Source organism: Planococcus citri, chromosome 5, assembly GCF_950023065.1.
Source record: "Planococcus citri chromosome 5, ihPlaCitr1.1, whole genome shotgun sequence".
NCBI classification, from domain to species: Eukaryota; Metazoa; Arthropoda; class Insecta; order Hemiptera; family Pseudococcidae; genus Planococcus; species Planococcus citri.
In genome coordinates this window covers 52,417,291-52,424,692 of record NC_088681.1, presented here as the reverse complement: position 1 = coordinate 52,424,692, position 7,402 = coordinate 52,417,291, and the positions used below count along the sequence as shown (strand labels likewise).

The 7,402-nt window shown below is 31.9% G+C and overlaps 1 long non-coding RNA gene across 1 annotated transcript; it reads right to left on the bottom strand.

Annotated features, from left to right (window-relative positions):
• Positions 1-2,107: 2,107 nt before the first annotated feature.
• LOC135847636 (uncharacterized) lies at positions 2,108-2,976 on the bottom strand. The gene is made up of 3 exons (XR_010559207.1): positions 2,774-2,976; positions 2,469-2,678; positions 2,108-2,372 (listed from the first exon to the last, which is right to left on the bottom strand). It is a non-coding gene; the product is annotated as an uncharacterized LOC135847636 (long non-coding RNA).
• Between the last annotated feature and the right edge of the window lie 4,426 nt (positions 2,977-7,402).

Genomic DNA, 7,402 nt, shown 5'->3' with positions numbered 1-7,402 from the left:
AGTACGTATAGTCTACCTAGAAAGTGCTTGCCAAAAAATGTTTTTTGACCATATTTGTAAAATTTTGGAAAAAGTTCAAAGCTCGAAAAAGTTCAAAACGTTATACATGACATAAACAATTAGAATTTTTCTGTACCGAATAACTATTTTAATGTATGTATGGTCTACCTAGAATGTGCTTGCCAAAAATACTTTTTGACCATATTCGTAAAGTTTTGAAAAAAGCTTAAAGTTCAAAAAAGCTCAAATGTCAAATGTTCCTTATATTATCGTGTGATATGTCGATTGATATGTTTTCGAAGTCGTAGAGTTCGAAACTGGAGTCATTTTTTTGGTGAGGTTGTGGGGTGAGTCATGGAGGAGCTTAAAGCTTTAAAAAGTTCAAAAAGCGTCATACTTCATATTTAAGAACAATTAAAATTCTCCCGTGTCCAATGAATATTTTAAGTATGTATAGTCTCCCTAAAAAGAGCTCCCCAAAAAATACTTTTTGACCATATTTGCAAAATTCTGAAGGAAGCTTAAAGCTGAAAAAAGTTCAAAAAGCTTCAGATATAATGTAAAAATTAGAATACTCCAGTGCCCAATGAATATTTTAAAGTATGTATAGTCTACCTATATCGAGCTTGCCAAAAAATACTTTTTGACCATATTCGTGAAATTTTGAAGAAAGCCTAAAGCTAAAAATTTTTTAGAAAGCTTCAGATATGACATAAAAAATTAGTATTCTCCAGTACCGAACCAATTTAGAGTACTCATAGTCTACTTAGAAAAAGCTTGCCATAAAATACATTTTGACACATTCGCAGTTTTGAAGAAAGCTTAAATGAAATCCTAAAGCTTAAAAAACATGAAAAAGCTTCATACAATCAGTATTCTCTACTACTCAATAATATTTTAATTTGAAAATAGCTTTTAAACTTTAGTTGTGATGGTTTTTATCAAAAGTTGAAAAGTTTCTGAAGGGATCTTTAAAAAGTTTTTAAATAGCTCAAAACAGAAAAACAACGGTGTTGAAGTACACATGAAAAAGTGCTATTTTCAGCACATTGGGTATCAAAATTAATCCTGGAACCATGGTTTCATTTTTTTGAGTTCTAGAGTGGATATATCTAGCATCTCACTTTTTCATCAACTTATGCAAGTTTCAGACTATTTGGGAAAATCTCTACTGTTATATGTAGGAGTTTAGATTTTTCAACTGAGGGGTTGAATTTTTTTTGTGAGTCCTTGACAAAATTAGAATCACGTTTTAAGGAAATTCCTAATTGCATTTTTGACTCGGAAATCTTGGAATATTTCTAAAATTGTGTCAAGTAAGTATTTTATTGAAGTATTCTCCAGTACCAAACCAATATTTAGAGTACTCATAGTTTTCTTAGAAAAAGCTTGCCATAAAATACATTTTGACACATTCGCAGTTTTGAAGAAAGCTTAAAAAAGTTCCAGGTCAAAGTTAAGTGAAACTTTGAAATTTTCAGTTATGTGGTATTAGATCCAATCCAATGTGTTAGTTTCATTTCAACTGTAGGAAAAAAAAACAAGTATTTTTGGAATTTTTCAGCAACTTCTGCTAAAAAAGTGATAAGTAGGTAGCCTAATTCGCAATTTTGCCTAAAACTTGAAATTTTTGCCAACTTTAAATGAAACCATGACTTTTCAGGCAATTGTTATAAGAAAGCTGATACTTTTTTTCAATTTTTGTAGAAAAGTAGGACATTATTTTAATGAATGATAAAGCGATGACAGAGTGATGCTTTTCAGGATATTTTAGAGAACAATTTACGCTTTGGGTTATTTTTGATGAAAAAGTAACAATTATTGGAATTTTTGCTTTGAAACAATTTTTTTTCTGTCAATTATTAAAACAGCCATAAACTTTCACAATTTCCGACAAAAAGCAACAATAACAATGTTAGCAAAAAGCAAGACTTTTTGGGAATTATAGGCGAAAAAAGATATTTTCAAAATTTTCAAAATGAAGAATTCACGTCTAGAAGAGGAGCGCAGTATGCGCGAAAAACGGGTCATCTAGTTTTATTTAAATTGCTGGTTGATAGTTTTCAAAAAAATAAATAAATAAGAAGAGAATACCTATTAATGGCAGAAATATACTGTATTATAAATGTACATACATAATTAGGTATTTTGAGAAAAATATAAATTGAATTAAAAATAGGTAGTTGGTTTAATTAAAAATATGAGTTCACTGTCAGCCTTCACAAAAGTATTTGATTTGTTTCCTTGATTTCCAAAGTAGGTGATATGAAAAGCTACACCTAATAAGATGAAGATGTGATTTATGCTGCAATTGGTTTAAGACTCCGTTTACTGATCGCGCAATCTGGAACCTGGCATGAGTCTATAGGTTTCTTCATAATCATAACACATCAGGAGAATTAATTTTTGTTGGAGTATGAATTTTATTCCAAAAACTATGTATTTCTCATAAAATGCATTTCACTTACATCACAATATCTGGCATGCACCGTGAGAAAAGCTCTCATGCTCTGGCAATCTTTGCAGGATCCCACCACTCCCCTTTGGCAGTTTCTCCAATGAAATATTTGTCCTTTTCTTCGTACACAAAATAGGTGTGGGCATCTCATATCTTGACATCTGTTCGCTTGTGCAAGTTCATATGATATTTCACTCAGTTCCCTGATGAAATCTCTATTCTAAAACAGGATAAAGAGAAAAGTAAAATTTGCATGTTCAATATTCACACAATAGGTACAACAACATTTTGGTAGGATATGAGTATGAAACTTACCTTGTCAGAATTCATTGTTTATGTTTGATTTGAACAAGAAAAAAACGAATAAAAAAAAATTGCTGTATTCAGGACTACTTTATAATTATGTATCTACTTATTACATGCACTACTAATCTAGATGCATAAGTATAACTACCTATTTAATAGCACTAGGCACATGTACACAAGCTAAAAACCAACTTATGAATATATTTACAAGATATTCTGTTGCAGGACTCCATTGTAGGTAGGTAGATGACAATTTTGGGCGTTGCTTTACAGGCAGCCTTTTTTTCCAACGCCAGTGTTGCCATATCGAACTGAAATGGCTGTGTCATGACAACTAGATGGCGCTCCTGGTTTTGAATTTTTACTCAATAAAGGGAGGATTGTGGAAAAATTAATATTTTTTATGGTGGGCCATTCCACGTCAATTCGACCAAGAGGTGGTAAGGGGGGGGGTCGACGATTTTTTTGAAATTTTTCCCGTGGAAAGACCTTTTGAAGAGACGATCAATGCCGCAAATCGCAGCCCTCTAGCCCTTTTTTAAATGCTCCTAGGGGGTGTCAAAGTTTTTAGTGAACTTGAATTATGTTCTATTTTAACAGTGGATTACTCAAAAACCACTATACCTACCAAAATGGAATTTTTTTCAATAGTGAGGGATTTTGAAAGGCTTTTTGGTGGTATCATTGCCACTCCTTTTAGTACAAAAAATGAGCTCAAAAAGTTTCAAAACGTAGTTTTCATGCCAATCAGACTCTCGGAGAACATCCAAAAGCACCACATTTTTTCAATACTCACATCCCCTCATATATTTTGTGGGCAAATTTTTGTAGAGAATTGTACACCCCTCCTCAGATTTTCCCTCAGAGCTCACATTTTAGCCTGAGACAAAAATCTGAGCATCAAGGTACCATCATTCAATTCCCAATAACCAGCTATATAATGTCCTAAATCAGAAGTGTCTCTACAAACCCACAGAAACGAAAGTAAGGGGCGTATTCCCCCCAGTTGTCAAATTTTGAAAAAATCGGTAAATTTTGATAAAGCTTTCTCTTTTGACATTGAAATTTCTAAAAAAAAAACATCATTCGAATTCTAAAATTTTAAATAAAAAAAATTGACTCCTCGCATTAAAAAAAAACAAAGCTTTTTCACCTATAAAAATACCAAAAAACCAATACATTGATATCCAGATTAAATTTTTTAAATTTTATGTTTCCCACCGCCCCCTCTTGGGCTTTTATCGAGGTCAAGGTGGATATGTGAATGCTAAAATCGACTTTAGCGACCCTAAAAACCTCTATTTCGATACCCACATTGAATTTTTCAAAATTGCACGTTTTACACCCTCTCCCCAAATTGAGGGTTCATTTCGAAATTCTCTTTGGATGGTTCATTTAGAGGTTAAAGTGAATATGAATGCTAAAATCAACTTCATCGACCCTATAAAGCCCTATTTTGATATCCATGTTGAATAAAGAAAATGCTTAGCAAATTAAAATATTCGGCCAAAGATCGAAGATAAAATCGTTCAAAATAATGCTTTTTTAATTTTTTGAGCTCAAATTTCATAACACATCTACATGCCATAAGGAACATTTAAAAGAAAAATTGAGCAAAATCGGTTCAGTAGGAGAGGCTGGCGGATTGTCACCAGGTTTTTCACGTTTTCAACAACTTAAAATTCTTTTAATATATATTATATAAGGATGATGATGATGATGATGATGGACAACTTTTCCTGCTAAACAAAATATTTAAAAATTGGGATGGCGTTATTTCGAAAAGTCGATTTAAAAAAATTGAAAGTTTGCAAAAAAATGTGATTCTTCGATTTAAAACATGAAAAAAGTTTTGAGTGATGAAGAGTTGACCATTTTGACCCCTGTTTTTACGTATTCGTTGAAAAAGTTGAAAAAAAAACCTTCATTCGATGAAATAAACTCATCGCAAAAAATCAAAATTTGAAAAAATTAAATTTTCAAAACATCAAAAAAAGTTAAAAATTTAGTTGCCTGATTTTGACCTCTTTTCTGACGTAGTTTATGAAAAATTTGTTAAAAATCACACTCCATAGCAGAAAAATTAAAATTCGTTTATTTTTTGCTACAAAATTCTATCATCTGAAAATTTTCCCAATTATTCTTTTCTCCTTATGTCCTTAATATTTTTAGGAATCACAAAGGATAAAATTAAATACAGTAAGTATTTCGTTTCTTTAAAAAAAAAACCGAATAAAATACTTGAAGAATTTCCAATTTTGAAAAAAAAATAAAAAATTTTTGACCATCAACAAAATTTTAATGTTTTTGAATTTAATGAAAAAAAATCATTTTGGAAAAAATGAAAATTTGTGTGAAGAGAAAAAGTACAAAAATTTTAAAGGGCATTGGGTAAATTTTTCTGTGTCTGTTCGAAAGAACAATTATTGGCGAGAAAATTGCTTGCTGCATTAACTATGGATTTGGAAATTTACATTCTCGTTCTGAGGATTCTTCAATTTCCAAAGTTAGATGACTCCAATTCAATTGTTTGTTTGTTTGTTTTTCAAATATCACAACATGATTTTTCAGTTCAACTTCGCGTGTATGAAAATTTTTGAAATTCTTCTGTTGAACCTGTTTTGAGAGTTGAAAAGTTAGTCAAATCGCTGACCCCGAGTTCAAAAAACCTTGCAATATTTCTAGTATTATTTTGTAGATATTAATACAAATTCATATCGACCTGAATTTTCACAACTTGAAAAAAAAAAACACTTCAATGAAAATGAGTGAAAAAATTGAAGATTTTTCATTTATCTTGAATCTAAATATGCATTTCGAACTGATGTAGACATGAATAGGAGAGAAGATACCTACTCGAAAGTGAGGATCAGGGATTCCCAAAGTTGCATTGTTCAATTTTTTTAAATGCGTATTATAAAATAGGAACACATAAAAATTTACAAATTCAGGTCGTGTGTTGAACAGCTTTGATGATATGTATTATGGATATTTCAAACTGAAATTGAAATATTTCATCACTTTTGAAGGGGTTAGGGGAGAGTGATCTACAAATTTTATGAAGGGGGGAGGGGGTTAAATCATAAATATAACGAATAATTAACTTCTCTCAGTTTGTTTAGTTTCATAATCAAAGCCCATGGACCATTCATCTTTTCCACCCAGCTGTATAGATGTTCTCTCAATTATTATTATTATTATTATAGATTGGTGGTTTTAATTACTTACGTTTCGAATTTAAATTATTCGTTGCTCATTTTCTCATTTGGGCAGTACTTACCCTATGATTCTCCACAAAATCTGCCTTCGCCCTTGCAGCCTCTATCATGTAAAATGGGCCAGTTTTTACTCGAAGCTGCGCCATAAACAAGAAAACCAAAAGAAAATTTATATACGCCATTAAAGGTTTATGGTTCCTATATTATCTAAATACCCGCTTTTCACCCCGTTGCGGTTTGGAAATTTTCGAAGCCGTAAATATTCGAAAATGAATATCGCAATTTATATTAACTACTTTATCGAACTATTTTTAGCTGCTCGTATATAGAAAAATCTAACCCAAAAACGAAAGAAGTAGAGGAAAAAAAACGGAAAAATGGGAAATAAAAATGTTATATGTACGGCGAAGTGAAGAAGTAGAGAAGAAAAAAAGAACGCGAGGGAGTATAAACGCAGCCAGTATAGCGGATTATTTATGTTTTCGACTATCTTTAATATCTTTTTAAAATAACAGGCTCGATATATAATTTTTTTAGATATATTTTCATCGAGGCTTAATTATCGAAAGCTCAAGCTTCAGAGTTATGTGTGCCATGCCAGCGAGTTCGAAGCTTGATGCTAAAGTCAGCAAATTCTGGTAGAGAGTATTTGAATGCGATAGGTAGGTACCTCTACCTATACTGTGTAAAATCTGTTGACCAGCTCAGAGAATTTTAATCTGAATTCTGAATATTTTTATGGGACCTTACACGATTATTTTATTGCTAGAGAATAGGGTAAAAATAAAATAGTCACCAGGATTTTTTGAATTTTCCACAATTTGACCAAAATTTTGGTCGTAGAAGTTTCATGAGATGAACTTTGAAGTAAGATGAGGTCGAATTTTCTTCATCAGAATGAAAAAATTATCGCAAAAATTAACGATGGAATATAAAAACCCAACATTATGTTAATCGTTAATTGTTTTATGAGGGGCATTGCCTCCATTAAAAAATCAACTAATTTATTAGTATGCATTAGAATTAGCCACATCTACCTACCTCTGCTTCAAATCACACAGTACACAGAACACAAAAGCTTATACTATTGCGGCAGCCTCACTTTATGATGTCAGATTAACAGACTTACGAAAAGCCATCCTTTCTGTCCTTCTCTGTATCAGCAAATCTTTCTCAGACTAGGTACTATCTTCCTTTTACCATCTCTGTGCATCTCTCTCGCTGCTCTACCGTTATATGTATCTGGACGCGGACGCGAGAAGTAGTTTACAACTTGGAAAACTTTAATGGCAAAGTTAAATAATAAACTCCAGGCATTCCTTAAACATTCGCCTTCTCGTTGCGTCTTTCTTTCTCTTTCGGTTCTCTTCAGTTTCTCCGCGCCTTTGCCATCTTCGTTATCCTATTACTAGCGAATAAT